Source organism: Megalobrama amblycephala, linkage group LG13, assembly GCF_018812025.1.
Source record: "Megalobrama amblycephala isolate DHTTF-2021 linkage group LG13, ASM1881202v1, whole genome shotgun sequence".
In the NCBI taxonomy this organism is placed as follows: Eukaryota; Metazoa; Chordata; class Actinopteri; order Cypriniformes; family Xenocyprididae; genus Megalobrama; species Megalobrama amblycephala.
Genome location: NC_063056.1, coordinates 33157186 through 33174757, shown reverse-complemented (window position 1 = coordinate 33174757; position 17572 = coordinate 33157186). Strand labels below are relative to the sequence as shown.

General features: G+C 36.6%; 1 protein-coding gene across 4 annotated transcripts in view; it reads right to left on the bottom strand.

Moving 5' to 3' along the window:
* The window catches only part of zgc:162160 (uncharacterized protein LOC561782 homolog), a 30020-nt gene extending 13270 nt beyond the window's left edge, over positions 1 to 16750 (bottom strand). For 3 of the 4 annotated variants that reach the window (XR_007178996.1, XR_007178997.1, XM_048152676.1), the window contains exon 1: positions 16271 to 16750. The gene's annotated coding sequence lies outside the window, so the exon portion shown is untranslated. The remainder of the gene's footprint in view (positions 1 to 16270) is intronic. The other variant, XM_048152674.1, reaches the window with a different exon arrangement.
* Positions 16751 to 17572: the final 822 nt, after the last annotated feature.

Below are 17572 nucleotides of genomic sequence, written 5' to 3'. Positions count from 1 at the left end.
AAATCCTCCGTCGTTTTAGATTTCTAATTCATGACCGGTGTTTTGTTTTGCTCTATCCTCTGCACTTCTGCGTTCGTCATGCGTCGGGTCAGAGGTCACTCTTCTGCCGCAAATCAATGCGTAAGGTCGTCTGCCGAAAGCTAGTTATTATAGTGAATAAAGTTTTAAATATGGATATTTTTCTTACAAAAACCCATCACTTTGCTTCAGAAGGCCTTTATTAACCCCCTGGAGCCGTATGGATTACTTTTATAATGGATGGATGCATTTTTTTTTTTTTTCACAAGCATTATAAAGCTTGGAGAAGCAAGGATATTTTTAAATATATCTCTGATTGTGTTCATCTGAAAGAAGATAGTCATACACCTAGGATGGCTTGAGGGTGAGTAAATCATGGGATAATTTTCATTTTTGGGTCAACTAATCCTTTAACTACTATGTACTTACATTTAAATTAATTTCTGTAATTACATTTATAATTACACGGTTGACCCATCCCTTACACCTTAACCCACCACAAAACCTACCCATACCACCAAACCTGTCCCTATCCTTACCCATTTCCCACCTCAATAACAGCATGTACATAGTATTTAAGGCCACCTAATATATAATTTGGGACTGAGTAATTTACCACAAACGGTGAAATAAATGTGCATGCAAGTGGTCTTAATTATGCTCAGTGTTAAATTATGTTGCTCTACAGTGTTGCTCACAATTAGTCTGATTTGTCTGTTTTACACATCAGTGCAGTTGTTTCAGCACTGAATATATTTAGAGTTTGAAGTAAAGCAACACTGAAAGAAAGTTTTAACACGGAATGTTCTCAGAACTTTCAGAATGTTCAGAGAACATTACAAAAATTATGTTCCCATAATGTTTGAAAAATGGTACAATAGAACATTCCCTTAATGTTCACATAACCAGGAAAAAACTTTTAAACATAAAAAAAAAAAAAAAATCTGGATGTATTGAACGTTCGGAGAACACTCAGAAATAAACATCCTTAGAACTTAATCAAAATCTTTTGTTTGTGAACAGAACAGCTATGTCGGTCCACCAGCCCAGACTAAGACTAAAGCAATACAGTCTATTCAGAATGGGTTTTACCATGAGTATTTTGCATACAAAATAATAATCATCACATATTTGAAGCCCAATGACTTGATAGTTGAACATTTATCCCCAAAACCCCAAACGATTCTGTATCAGCCTCATCTTTCCTACAAATCCGTATAACGCTTTATTTCCACATAATTGATCATGTTCACTGACTGTTGAATTCCACATCTGTTACCACACGTTAGCCATTAGCTCAGAGTCTCCAGTGACACTGTGGCTCTCCCTCTCTGCCCAAGCATCACCCAACAGCACAGACAGCAGGTGTGGGAGAGTAACAGTGGGTTTTTTCATATAGCACACATGAAAGCAATATTAATAATGGCAGGCTCCATGGGGAACCTGGAGCAAAGCAGTCTGAGGCAGATGGGGACAGACGGCACCCACTATGATATCCGATCGGACATACATATACTGATCCAGAGAGAGAGAGAGAAAGAGAAAGATGACAGAGGGAGAGAAAGTGACAGATAACAACTCATACGCAGATAAACTAAAGCAATGTGAAATGATTTATTGTGTGAACTGAACTGATGCACTATTTATATACAGTGCTGATATCTTGACTTGTTTGTTTTGCCATTATTTTGGCTTGACAAATTTCCTGTTCAAGATTAGAAGGGTGTGTAACAAATATCTTTAGGAGCCAAGAAGACAAACTATCACTATTTAGCAGGACCGTAAACAAGCTAAAAGAAACTTTATACATGTTGCTGAATACTTTCTTCAATGCGTCCTTCAAGCAATAAAAGGCAATTTTGCTGGTTACTTGCTATTTTTGCTCCTCTAATGAAAAACTACAGCAGAATTAACAGTTCCATCTCCAAGCAATGCAGAGTAGTGGTGAAACTAATTGAAAACAACGTTTTTAAATTAATCATTTGAGTCAATGATTCAATGACTCACTGAAAAATACATTTGTTATGTTCCTGAATGAATCAGTTGCTGAATTTGGAAATGCATATTAGCACACTCTCACTATTCCTGCAATACACAGATATGGTAAAAATTGAAAGAGTAGTATGTGGTTCTGAATTCAGAAGTTTTTTTGAATAAATCGGTTAGATGAATGACTCACTCAAAAAGCCGATGGCTGCATCTGATATCACATAATTCCTTACTTTATAGTAGGTGAAAAAAAGGATGCGACAAACGTACTCATAAAAGAGTAGGCAAAAAGTACCTGGATATCCTTCTACTTCTGGCAAGATTCTAAAGTCTGCATACAATGGACACTTTATTATCCCATGAGGCCATGGAAGAGGATTTGTGAATGGCAGTGAAGAGAGAACTAATGCTAGGTCACATGATAATAACAACATGGGGAATATAGTACATCCAGATTACATGCATACTACACATATTCAAACTATATAGAACATACTTGTTAAGCACTCGCAAAGTAAGTACTTATTCAAAATAAGTACCTACTCAAGAGAGTATGCAATTTCGGATGCAGCCAGTCAATTGTTTAATTCCTGAATGAATGATTGTATTTGAATGAATCGGTTGAGTAAATTAATCAATGATTCACTCATAAAAATGGACACTTGTTACCATGCTCTGCCGTATCAGAAAGAGTCACTGAAAAATCTCTGTAACTGTTGTATAAAAAAGTATTAAATATTTTCTAATGTTTAAAATTTTATTTATGATTAAATAAAAGTAAAACTAAAGACAAGTACAGTTTTCACGATGCATTACAAATACAGTTTACACGATGCATTAAGAGTCGGGGGATGAAAACTTTTGAATTCAAATATCAAGGTAAATTGTACTTAATTTTTCTTCCGGGAAACATGCAAGTATCTTGCTTCCGAAGGGCAGTACTACATGAAAAACAAGTATTTTTAAACAAAATAAGAAAAATTGTGACATCTTCATCCTGTTCAAAAGTTTTCACCCCCGACTCTTAATGCATCGTGTTTCCTTCTGGAGCATCAGTGAATGTTTGAACCTTTTTAATAGTTGAGTTTGAGTCCCTCAGTTGTCCTCAGTGTGAAAAGATGGATCTCAAAATCCTACAGTCACTGCTGGAAAGGGTTCAAATATGCAAAAAATGCTTGAAAACTGATGAATCTGCAGGAGCTGGAGGATTTTTCTGAAGAACAGAGCTCAGTTTAACTGCTCAGAACAAACAAGAGACTCATGAACTCATCACAAAACAAAAAAACAGTCATGGATCATCCAGGTAACCACACACAGTACTGAAAATCAATGGTTCACATACTTTTGAATGGGGCCATTTTAATAAATTCAGCTATTTTTTTTGTCTTGTGAACTAAATGCAAACATCTTTTATGTTAAATATCTTACTCAGGACAGTACTAAATAAAAAATAACATGCATTTTGTATGATCTCTCTTATTTTATTCAAATTATTCACATTTTCACAGATTCTGCAAGTGGTTCACATACTTTTTCTTGCAACTGTAAATATTTTGCCATTCAAAGGTTTGGGGTCAGTAAAGAAGTCTCTTATGCTCACCAAGGCTGCATTTACTTGATCAAAAATACAGTAAAAACAATAATATTTTAACTGTTTTAAATATTTTAAAATGTTATTTATTCCAAAGCTGAATTTTCAGCATCTTCAGTCTTCAGTGTCACATGATCCTTCAGGAATCATCCCTGAAGGCAATTCATTCATTCCTTCTGCAATTCTGTCTTCTACCTCAATTTAAATTCAAATTAAATTCAGGAACTGAACTGGGATTTAAAACCACATACCTAATTTAATTCTAAACAGCGCACAAACCCTGGTGTTGCACCTGTTTATGACACAGGCTTAATGTTGTAATTAGCAGGATTGCATGAACAGGCTTTACCAGAACTTTTGTGTGGAACTTCATATACAGAACAGCGAGTGCAAATCAGTAGAGATGTCATTAAGCAGTCGCAAGCAGACAAGTCAACTTGACTTCAGAAAGTTAAACTAGCAGAGGAGAGATAGGTAACTTTGGTCATTAGGTTTTGCCATTTAATTGGATAAGTGCCGAGGGCAGACACTATAAATGACCACACTGGAGAGACAGCAGCAATGCTTCCTGCTTTTTGTGTCTGTAGCTTATCCTTGGGTCAACACAAACTAGAAACTGCCAAATTTGGTTTGACCAAATCAACACCCAGGAGACTGAATCAACCAGGACACTGTCATCTCTGCCCTAGCTACATTTTACAGTCAAACACCCTGCAGCTCGGCCACAACTGTGCCACTCTGCCTAAACTGTTGCATCATCACAAACAGGAACACTGGATTGCACCAGGGGTCATTGTAAAATGTCACCAACTGGAGTGAGCAGCAGGAGAGCACTCTTGCTCCTCTGTGCCTCTCACTGAGACGACCACGACAAGCCATGAGGAACTGAAGCATGTCGCCTCTTTTTGATCATGGTTTCATTATTATGACTTAAATCTCTACAGAGCTCTAAAATGTAGGGTTGTGCGATTATTTGAAATCGTAATGTGAGCATGCACAATTTTTAAACCGCAGAAAGCAATCTGAATGCAGCACATCTAAAGCTAGTGTGAGAACAGAACAGAGCGGGTTTAGCGTTACGACGTGGAAAAAGCACAGAAAGAGGGAAGGTAATTCAGGGCAGGATACGGCCAAAAGAAAAAAAGAGAGATAATGTATCATAGAGCTAGGTAATTTGCAAGACCTGTGAAACTATCGTTGCGGCAAAACAGGGTTTTTGATCACATTGAAAAACAATGGCACATTCTGAACCCGGTGAACATAAATCAATAATACAGGCGTTGCGAACTGCAGAACATACAAAAAAAAAGTTTAATAAAGAAAAAGGCATAAAGAAATAACTGACGTCATCAAGTATCATTTATAAAAAGATATGGTGAATGCAAATATCATCAATAAAGCAAAAAAAAAAGAAGATGCAGACAAGTACAGTATGTGTTTAAGGAAATAGTTTCAAAATTGTGATTAAAATCGAAATCGCAATATTGATAAAAAATCATATAAAGTATTTTTTGTCCATATCACATAGCCCTATTAAAATGTACACATTCCATATAGGCCTAATATCATCATAAAAATATACATTTTTTACATTTTCTGAAGAAAATGTAAGTTGTGCCCACACAAAACATGCTGTTATGGTGCTTTATTACTAATGATGCTTGTTTATTTCTGAAACAAGAACATTTCCACCACAATGTCATTTCCACTATATCTCAAAATATATATTGTGTTTAATAGCATTCTGTGGCAGAAATGGCAAATTTACAGCCAGCTTTATATATATATATATATATATATATTTAAATTAAAATGAATAAATAATATTTTTGCATAATTTGACTAATTGAAAGTACTAAAAAGAGTAAAATTTACCTTTTGGTTTTGTCTCCTATTTTATCTCATGTCTTGTATAATTCTGTAAACAAGTACACTAAATCTTGAGGAGAAAATAGGGGGGAAATTGTATAAATAATTATATAAATAATTTCAGACAATAAATATTTAAAGTCCCTGTAAAGTCATTTTAAAGTATGTGTTCTGAGTTTGTCACACCGCAGAAAAATGTGTTATTAACCACCCAGCCAAATTTGAATGATTAAAAAAATCTGCAAGTAACGTAAATTAAATAAGTTATCAAAATCTCGAAAAAATAGGGCGCGCTCTCTTCTCTCAAACGCTGGGGGTGTGTCCGCTGTTGATGCTGAAACCACACCCACTCGCGAGAGCTGCCGTCTCAACTGACTTGAGTCTAATGAGTCAAACATACTGATGCATATAAAAAAATAATTTAGAGGGTTGCACATTTTAGTAGAGTTACTGTGGACTACCTTCTAATTATAACATAAGCAAACTTGGCAACTTACACTCATTGGTGGGCACGTACTGCCGACTGTTGTCGAGTCGACAAATGAGACGGGAGGATAAAGGCCGGGACCGGAGAGCCTCTGTCCAGCCCCATATATCATCGGTTATCGGCGGGAAGGTAGGAAGGCCGAGGTCTGTTCAGTCACATTCACCAAAAACAGCGGATTATCTGTGAATCCCAGCTGTCTGATGAAAGTTTGTAAAATTATCCGGTGTAGAACAATCACTTTAGAATCCTTTATATCATCGTTTTAGGAAATTTAAATAAGGAGACCGAGCATATTGTATATTATAACAACCATGTAATATGCATTTGTGTGACGAAGGCATTATTAGCTAAATGTGCAAATGGCTGTATAACTGTAATGACACTTGAGATTGAGCGAGTGAACCACTGTAGAGTAAGAGGCGGCGCCACGCTCGACAGTTATATAGTGTTAGGGGAGGGGCTATGCTCGGGGGTCCAAGTGTGTCATCAGACCCCCGTTTTAGCTCCGCCCAAGAAATCCTGAGCAGAGACTTGGTGAAAAACTGTTTAACGCTCTAACTTCACAATTAAGCATTACACAGTTCACAGACTTTGTAATGTGTTTCAGCAATACATTTGTAACATTTATAAAGTGTTTAGAAAGAATTCTCAGAATTGACTTTATAGGGACTTTAAATGTTTTTTTATTAAAAAAATGAATATATAATTATTAATTATATATTGTTTTTATTATATATATTACAATTCTTATGGTACATTTTTATAGTATATGACAATGTCTGATTTTGGGACAAGAGTAAAACAATAAAATCTACATAAAACACATTCAAATAGTAAAAATAAATTATAAAAAGTAAAAAGTTTCCAAGACATATATATGACGTTCATTTAACAAAAAACAAACAAACAAAAAAAAACCCTTAAAATCTGTTGGTTTAAATAAAAATCAACCCCTTGCACATAAATGTGTAATAAGCGCCAGTAATTAAAAGTCTCTTTATAAGAGGTCACCTTTAAAGGAAGACTGTCTGAGAGATGGCATATAACTTCGGAGCAGAACATGACTATTATTTCAGTCTGCCTTCTATTAGCTGAATGACTCCAGACAGAGAAGACATAAAAATGACTATAATGCTGAAATACATTGCACAGCGCTCAAGGGGAGATCCATTGAGATAGCTTAGACTGATCTTCGTCACCCGCTCTGACCTTCACTCAACCTTTATCCACCGTTGTTTAAAAGTGAAATGTCTTACTTCGCTTGCTTTATGATCTTCAATCAGTGGTGAGAAAAGCCTCTGACTACCTCAAGGGCAAAAACAGGCTTTTCTATTGCCAACCCATCCAGCAGTGGGAAACTGGTGACATAGAACACTAACTCACTGCTACCACGATTTGCATAATTACCTTTTCAACAATTTTTACATAATCCCTCTGTTTCTGAGATAGACTGGATCATCATCGCCAATGACGGCTGAAGAGTTCACCTTGAGTTCACATTTTAGCTGTGGTCTAATTGCATCATGGATGTCCTGTGTGTGTATTCAAGTATTTAACTGCACTGCATAAATTCACTGATGTGACTCTTCATCCTTTGCTAATGCTGACATAAGGAAAGGTCTGACGTTCTGAAAGCTTGTCTGATCATTAAATTGGATTTCATAACCTTTGATATGTCGAACCACTGAACCCTGCACCTCAGAAGAGAGACTCTAATGGTTTAAACTTGTTTATGATGCGTCTTTAAAAGCCGATAATAGTTTGTACAGAATTTCAGAGGAGCACAACATGGGTCTGTGTACCTTGAGATATCGCAGAGCAAAGAGGACAATGACAACGCGACAACAGACAAGAGAGAGCAGGTTACTTTAGGTAAGAAACAAAGTTTTAGCTTTGAAATTTCTTAAAATGAAATTCAAACAATAAATACCGTTTTGTGCCTCTTTAATGTGTCGTGACAGATCACCGTAGCGCCTCAAGCGACACGTAAACTGATCATCTCGTCCTAGTTTTTGCAAAAAAAAAAGAATGAGAATGAACATCAGAGGGTATGTTATTTCAACCGCAGAAAGACGTCATTTTTCAAGTTTAAGTCCATTGACTTGAATCTACTATCTCTCCTGTCTGGTTTGTTTGTCAGACAAAATGGCGGATTCGGTGTTATGATTGGTCAGATCGCCTGTCAATCAAACCATTCATCATTCATATATTCATATAGTCATTCATATATATTATATATACGTTCCGATATATTAAGCCGATAAATGGATTATTTTTCCTCCAGCTGAGACACTTCAGATGTGCACTGTCCACCATGATGGTTTTGAATTGCTTGAAATATGATTGAAATCAATTCTAACAAGAAAATACAGTTAAGTGCAATGTACATTGTGTGCTTGGGAAGTGGCTTTTAATAGTGGAACTTTTGTTTTTGTAATCAGGCTCTCAAAAATTATATAAAAAATTTGGTTCAGGTTTATCAGCCAATATATAGGTTATCAGCTTTCAAATATAAAGAATTATCGGTTATCGGTGTTGGCCAAAATGTTCATATCAGCGCATCCCTAGTTCCCTAGTACAGATTATTAAAGCATTTATTGCATCTACACTGCATACATTACGTTGCACAATTTTGCAATAAAATTGAAATTGCACACTTAAGACAGTATAACCTTCTGAATGGACTGTATGTTTAGCCTTTTTTTCATTCAGCACAAATTAAATATGGCATCTACTATGAATAAAGTCCAAAGACAGGTTATCTATCAATTTGGTAGAAATAAATGCTTGAAAATAAACAAGGTTATAATTTCTTAGTGATTAAATCTATATACAATATTGTTCAAACATTTAGGGTAAAAAAATACTGTAGTAAAGAAATGTTACATAAGGTTTCTATTTCAAATGAATGCTGTTCTTTTAATGTTACTATTAATCAAAGTTTCCACAGTTTCCACAAAAATATTAAGCAGCACAACTGTTTTCAACATTGATTATAATAAGAAATGTTTCTTGAGGATCAAATCAGCATATTAGAATGATTTCTGAAGGATCATGTGACACTGAATACTAGAATAATGATACTGAAAATTCTGATTCCGATTTAAAAAAAAGACAACAGTTATTTTAAACTGTAATAATATTTCACAATATTACAGTTCTTACTGTATTTTTTATCAAATAAATGCAGCCTTAGTGAGCAAAAGAGATTTCTTTCAAAAACATTAAACATCTTACTGACCCCAGATGTTTGAACGGTAGTGTAAATCCTATTTAATATCTAACTACAGTGAAAATCTAATAACATCCTGTACATACAGTCAGTACACAATAAGGCAGGAGGGATACATAAAAAGCAGGAGGGAAAAATGTCCATAATGTACGCTGTCAGAATGGAGATGGTCTCTCATTATGCACTTGTGTATTTACAAAGCCCTTTTATCAGCAACAGAGGGCATCTTCATCTCAAGCGAAAAAATGATGTATGTCTATTCTCTGTGCGAAACAACAGAAACACACAAGCAAGTGGAAAGGAGAGAGCCGTTGAACATGGGCCAAAAATAGACATGCATTTCCAAAGCTTTTGGTTCACTGATGCCACTCACAGTGCTCGTGTAGCGCAGGTAAGGGTTCTGACATCATAATTTCATAGATATCATCTTATGTATCGTTAATTAAAGGTGCCCTAGAACTTTTTTTAAAAAGATGTAATATAAGTCTAAGGTGTCCCCTGAATGTGTCTGTGAAGTTTCAGCTCAAAATACCCCATAGATTTTTTTTAATTCATTTTTTTAACTGCCTATTTTGGGGCATCATTATAAATGAGCCGATTCAGGGCTACTGGCCCTTTAATTCTTGTGCTCCACGCCCACAGAGCTCGCGCTTGCCTTGAACAGTGCATAAACAAAGTTTACACAGCTAATTTAACCCTCAAATAGATCTTTACAAAGTGTTTGTCATGCATGCGTCGGATTATGTGAGTATTGTATACTGTTATATTGTTTACGTTGATTTTGAATGAATTTGAGGCTGTGCTCCGTGGCTAACGGCTAATGCTACACTGTTGGAGAGATTTATAAAGAATGAAGTTGTGTTTATGAATTATACAGACTGCAAGTGTTTAAAAATGAAAATAGCGACGGCTCTTGTCTCCGTGAATACAGTAAGAAACGATGGTAACTTTAACCACATTTAACAGTACATTAGCAACGTGCTAACGAAACATTTAGAAAGACAATTTACAAATATCACTAAAAATATCATGATATCATGGATCATGTCAGTTATTATCGCTCCATCTGCCATTTTTCGCTGTTGTCCTTGCTTGCTTACCTAGTCTGTTGATTCACCTGTGCAGATCCAGACGTTACTGCCTGCCCTTGTCTAATGCCTTTTATAATGTTGGGAACATGGGCTGGCATATGCAAATATTGGGGGCATACACCCCGACTGTTACGTAACAGTCGGTGTTATGTTGAGATTCGCCTGTTCTTCTTAGGTCTTTTAAACAAATGAGATTTATATAAGGAGGAAACAATGGAGTTTGAGACTCACTGTATGTCATTTCCATGTACTGAACTCTTGTTATTTGACTATGCCAAGATAAATTCAATTTTTCATTCGAGGGCACCTTTAAATGAGAAGAAAGCTAAATTGAAGCCTTTTAAGGGATAGTTCAGCCAAAAAATGAGAATGAACCTCATTGGTTCTCGCACATCAAGCAAGGATGCTTGAGTTTCCGTTTATCATAACTGATGTGCATTGATGAATGTTTATATGTGAATAAATGCTCTGTTCATCATATAAAGGGATCGAGTCTCTTCAGAAAATTTTGACTAAACTACTCAATTCATATGAAAATACTGTTTAGTCATGATAATGTTGTTCCAAACCTGTGTGTCTTTCTTATTTCTGTAAAACAAACAACATTCCACTGATCTGCAATGTATGAAGAAAAAAAAAGAAGGCATTATGAGTAAATTATGACAGAATTTTCATTTTGGGGTGAACTATCCCTTTAAGCAGGGAATTTTTTTCCCCCTCAGAGATCTGGCACTCTTCTGAGACCCATTTGAAAAAGTTTGAGCCTTGGATTTCCCTTAGGTAAGGGATGTCCTCTGGGAAAATTGCTTGTCCTGTTTCATTTTGAGTTTAATTACAGCCTTGGGTTACATTCTACGTCTCCATTTCATCTCAAATGAATAAAAGAGAGCTTAAAGGGACTTAAACAGGGCCTTACCATTTCCTCATTAATCTATAGAGCCGGAAGGCAATCCATTACATTTATGAAGCGCTATGGGTCTCTTTTAACCCGAGGCGAAATCATTACCTCAAAGAATGATGCCTGTCTCCATACAAATGGTAATTAACTGAGACTATGATGGGATAGAAACATACATTGCTCATTATTTCAGAGTTCAATATACCAAATTATGGCAGATGTATGGGTTCAATTTTGAACGTATTATTAAGCAAATTTCTGTCATGAATTCTACAGCTAGAACTAGAAAATAAAGACTTGAATTTTGAATCTTCCAGCTTATAAAACACCCAACAGTCCTTCTGTTCTCTCCAACCACAGTTCACACTAAGAGCGTAACCATGTCTCACTTAAGTTCAAGGTTGCCTGGGGGTTTGTGCTACAATGTAATGGACTGTAAGCTGTGAACTCCATAAGTGAGAGACTCCACACGCGTTCACCCCGAGTAGACCTTGACACAAGCAAAAAAAAACAACAACAATGTGAGCCGGGATGTCCAGCCAAACAAAAGATGCACTGCTTGAGCCGATCTGCACTGCTGATGTCAAAGACCCTGATGGCTATATGTGGAGAAAGAGGTGAAATATCACAGCTTTCTCTGAGCATATCCATTACACTGCCTTTTGAGAGAAAACTAATGCAACTTTGGGTGAGTTACATAACTTACTTCAGTGCAAATATGCATTTATGGACCTCACTGTATTGCAGACCTATTCTCTGCTGTTTCACATCCTTGTTACAGTATGTGATTGTCTTCCACGTGCTGTATATAATCACAGTGCTGTGCATAAGTGTGCTTAAAAATGAAAACATGTGGGAACGATCTTTGACTCCTGCGGGGGGAAAAAAATGGTGAACAAAGTCAAAAGATCAGGATCATTTACAAGAGTTAATTTATGCTGCGATCAGTTAGAAAGTAGGGAGTTATTTCTGGTAATACTAAAAAAAAACCCACATCAAGGCTTTAACTAATCCATAAAAGTGGTTTAGTCCAAATTTTCGGACTTGATTGTTTTATATGATTGAATTTAGGCTTATATTCACATGTAAACATTCATCAACTCACATATCAGTTGTAGTAACGAAAGTCTTACGGGTTTGGAACGACATGAGGGTGAGTAATTAATGACAGAATTTTAATTTTTGGGTGAACATTCTGTTTAAAGACATTGTTCAAAATGAGAATTCTGTCATCATTTACTCACTTTCATGCAATGACAGTAAATGGGGTCCCAAACAAGCAACCCAATTATATATTCAGTATATCAGGACAAAAACCCCATGAGCAAAAACTGCCAGATGTGGAATGGAAGTGCCACTGAAATTAATGGAAACACTAACGGCCAGTTAGTCACCAGTTCAACCAGGAAGAAATGAGCTACGTGGGTGAAATCACTTCCATACATGATCACCCTCCTCATGAGGTGACAATGTGTAAAATAAATTACAAGACAAAAGCCAGTTTGGGTGTAAATAAAGAAGAATTTTTGAAAACTGTTTCTGCTCCAGTGACAGTCAGTGGGATCAAAAAACGCAATTGGACCCCACTGAATTTCATTATATGGACAAAAAAAAAAAAAAAAATTTTCTCTTCAAAATATATTCTTTTATGCTACACAGAAGAAATTAAGTCATGCAGGTCTGGAACAACATGAGGGTCAGTAAATTATGACAATTTTAATTTTTGGTTCAACTATTCCTTAAAACAATGTTGTTTCTCTCCCTCTCGATTTTGATTTGTCTTTGCTAGACATAATTTCAGACAAATTTAAACCCAGAAATAGATAAGCATTCCCACGTATGTCCCAATCATGTCCCAAACCTACTAATACACCTCTCAAAAGATGGTAGACCTCGTAGCGGCTGGATGTTGTTCACCTTTGAAATGATCCCCCAGCAATCCAAACATATGCAACTGTAGTGGCTAGGAATCATAATACTAAATTTGCCTGTAGGTCTGGTGAGACTTTGCCTTTTTAAAAACATTAATATGAATAACAGGGCGTGATGAGCTCACAGTGCCAGAGGCTCACTCCCTGTCAGTTCTAGAATGATGATTTATTCAACAGCCTTCTAGAAGCGTGAGCAACAAACGGCTGGCTCCTGTACTCCCATGAAAACCATGCTCAGGTTTATGTCTAAATTAATCATTCATGCATGTCAATTATTTAGGCACGCATGTAATTCTGATAGAGAAAGCCCTATTTTTCAGAAGACAGCTGTAAACCACATCAATAAACAACTGTCTTGCATACTGGTAAGGAAAACGTAATGAATAAAAATGCAGTTTAAGTGAAATTTTTGTAATTTTGAGCTGTCTTAACTGAAAGCAGCTTGCACTGACATATCTTAAAATATGTTAGTGCCATTATTTTGTCTCACGATGCACACCAGCAATGTTTTTTTCTAAGGAACGTGTATAAAAGCTACTTAAAGGGATAGTTCACCCAAAAATGAAAATTTGATGTTTGTCTGCTTACCCCCAGGGCATCCAAGATGTAGGTGACTTTGTTTCTTCAGTAGAACACAAATGATGATTTTTAACTCCAACCGTTGCAGTCTGTCAGGCGTATAATGCGTGTCAATATGAACTCCATCTATAAGAGTCAAAAAAACATCCATAGACAAATCCAAATTAAAACCTGCGGCTCGTGACGACACACTGATGTCCTAAGACACGAAACGTCGGTTTGTGCGAGAAACCGAACAGTATTTATATCATTTTTTACCTCTAAAAGACCACTATGTCCAACTGCCCTGCGTATCTGGTTAGTGAGGTCAGAAAACGCGCTCTGACAACGTAAGTGATGTCAATGATATAAATACTGTTCGGTTTCTCGCACAAACCGATCGTTTTGTGTCTTAGGACATCAATGTGTCGTCACGAGCCGCAGGGTTTAATTTGGATTTGTCTGTGCATGTTTTTTTGACACTTATAGATTGAATTCCCATTGACATGCATTATAGGACTGACACACCGCAACGTTTGGAGTTAAAAATCATCATTTGTGTTCTACTGAAGAAACAAAGTCACCTATATCTTGGATGTACTGGGGGTAAGCAGATAAACATCAAATTTAAATTTTTGGGTGAACTATCTCTTTAAATGTCCTTTAACTAAGGCCTAATCCTGCTTTAATTTAAGCCCTGTCTGTGAAACTGGGCCATTATATCATATACAAATGACTGAAATATAATATATATATCTGGATGAATAAGGGAGACTGAGTTGTCTGGCTATCACCAGACCAAGCTCAATTTAAAATTGAACATTGGTCTGGGGAGTTTGCTATGTATTTCCTACTGCACAAGAGGCTTGATCAACGAGCATTATTCACGCAATTGGATAGTCCCTTAACCAATCAGATCAACGATCCGGGTGACGTACTTTTGCAGAGCGACGCGAAAACTCCAGACAGGTTTAGTTTGTATTGGTTTGTAGCATTGATCAGCGGTTTGCAGAAGCAGCAATGGCATCGAGTGATTTTTGCAGGTTGTGCAAAAAAACATGAAAGTGAGTGGTATTTACACCCGGTCGAGCGATTTGTTTGCTAAACTAAAGAAGTCATTTAGCATCATTGAGAGGTTAAAAGGAATTGGACTGACGGTCGTGCGGGAGACGTCATCGTGTTATACCCGCCCAGAGCCATAGAAAGAGCTCTGAACCCGCCAATAGCGAGCAAGGTGGATAAGCCAGTCTGTGATTGGTTCCCGCAAAAGTGTAACAGATGCAGCAGAAATGAATGTATGGGTTTCCAGACTGAGTTGCGGGGCGAAATCAAATCGCCGGCAGATCAGGCTGGGTTTACCCAGTCTAGAGACTGAGGTGAGTAACCAAAGATCAAGGTTTAGCTTGTTAGCATTCTCCATTAGCCCCTGCTACATCTGGCCTCAAAGAGCATCTTTTTTCATTAGCAGTCATTCAAAAATATCAGAGTATTCTGATGACATTTCAATTGTGAGATATTTAAAATGTCATTATTTTCAAACAACTGCAAATATTTCATTATACGATAGTAGATATTTCATAATTGGCTGATTCTTTTTTGGAGGCTCTTAAAATTTCAAAATTGAATTATTTTCCCCTGTCTGCTGCATGTTATAGCTCAGGATAGTTGTTAGTAAAGGATTTGGGACTGTGCACTTCATCTTGTATTGTCATCAGTGGTACCATGATATAATTTTCATGATGTAAAAAACTGGAAGTATAACCGAGCACCCTTGAGCAAAGAAGGGGTCCTTCACCAGCTGAAGAAGGCAAGTGCCAGTGAAATAAATGGAAACGCTAATGGCCGTTAGTCACCAGTTCAACCAAGAGCTACAGGATGAAATCACTATCATACATGAACACCACCCTCCTGAGGTGACAATGTTTAGAAATATAAAGAATTTACAGGACAAAAAACGTAAAAAAAAAAAAAAAAAAGAAGAAAGAAAAAAAAAAAAAAAGAAAGAAATATTGCAGCTGACCAGGCTGATGAGGGTTGTTACACTTTTCATATACCAACAGAGGTTTTTTTGCAAAAAAAAAGGTGCATACTGCATTTGCAACACACACTGTTATGATTTAGCCTTGTTAGCATACTATATCAATTTGTTGGATATTTGCTTCCAAACTGTACATTCTGACTGAAATAAATGTTTCCTTTTCATTTACCTTCATTAATTAAAATGAAACGAGGGTGGTGGGATGGCATATAATTAAGTTAAATTTATTACCACAATAAATAAATGACTAAACAGTCACAAATGACTATGTTTGTATCCTCTAGTGAGGTATATAGCATCAGTGCTCTTTGTATTTGACATTAACTTGCACAGTTTTGGGACAAATAGTAGGTCTCTAAACTACTTTAATTTGAAGTAGACGAATATGGGAATATTATACATAACCATGAGACATAGCAGGGAAAACACCGGGCGACAGATGTTGAAACTCCCCGGACATACACTGAGGTGATCTGTCAAAAGCCCGTCAATAAAATGTAAATCTTGAAATATCAACAAAACAATCATGCAGCAAGTAAAGTCATTAAAAATCAATCGAAATACTCACTTTCGTAGTTCAAGTTAGTTCCTTGCTTGGCTTCCCAATGGCTCTCCAATCTGAGCTCATTTAAAGAGAAGCGCGCGCGCCAATATTTCCTTTAAAACATTGTCTCCGAGCGCATAAACAGACAATATGACGACGACTTGTAGGTCTTCAACCCGTTTCGGTTTAAACCACGTCCCAAAAAGTCGGACGAATTAAATAATGAGTCGCGCAAAGCTACGGTTGTTTATTCTGGCCAGCTCTCCAGTTCTCTCCGAACGCGGGCAGATCCACATGAAGGTGTGTGGAAGGGATGCTGGAGGATAGAAGTGTCAGTGCTCTCGTTCAGATCGCAGGAACAATGTGCACGATGAGGTGGAATTGGTAGGCGAAACACAGCAGCATGAGCGAACGTGTGATACACATGTCCCCTCCCACAGTTCCTGCTTCTTTCCAAGCGCGTGCGGCACACTAATGCATTATCTCAATTCAGAATAATTCAGCATAACGTCTGTGATGCAACTGCACAGTGCGATTAACGACAACATCTTATGTCTCATGGCAGGGGACACATACATGAGTAACATTAGTAATTATTATTTTTTGTCTTTCTGTGGATATTTGCTTTATTCAAACTATACAAAAGCAAAATTCAGCCGACAATGAAAATTCTGTCATCCATCTACACTTTCTTTTGTGGAGCAAAAAATTATAATCAATGTTGTTTGAATGCCAACATTCTTCTGAATATTTTCTTTTGTGTTCTGCGGAAGATGAGAGTGAATAAATGATGACAAAATGTTCATTTTAGCTGTTCTGTCTTTTTAAGAAAAACACACCAATAAGCTCCATTTGGCCCAATTCATTTCTGTACTTTGTTTACATATATTTCTAAGAGAATATTATTTTTCATGAGCCACCAGCAGGTTGTTATATGGTAGAATATTAATCATCATCGAAGTTCAACAAGTACGGCATCTTACCTGAAAAATGTAAATGAGAAGACCTGTGGTGGAAAACAAATGCACTACATTTGGAAAGAAAAATATATCTATATAGACTGCTCAAATAAATTAAAGGAACTCTTTGAAAACACATCAGATCTCAATGGAGAAAAATATCATGCTAGATATCTATACTGATATGGACTGGGTAATGTATTAGGAACGAAAGGATGCCACATCGTTCGGTGGAAATGAAAATGATCAACCTACAGAGAACTGAATTCAAAGACACCCCGAAAATCAAAGTGAAACAATTTTGCTGAAATTTCATTGCAGCAACTCAAAATGGTACTCAGTAGTTTGTATGGCCCCCACGTGCTTG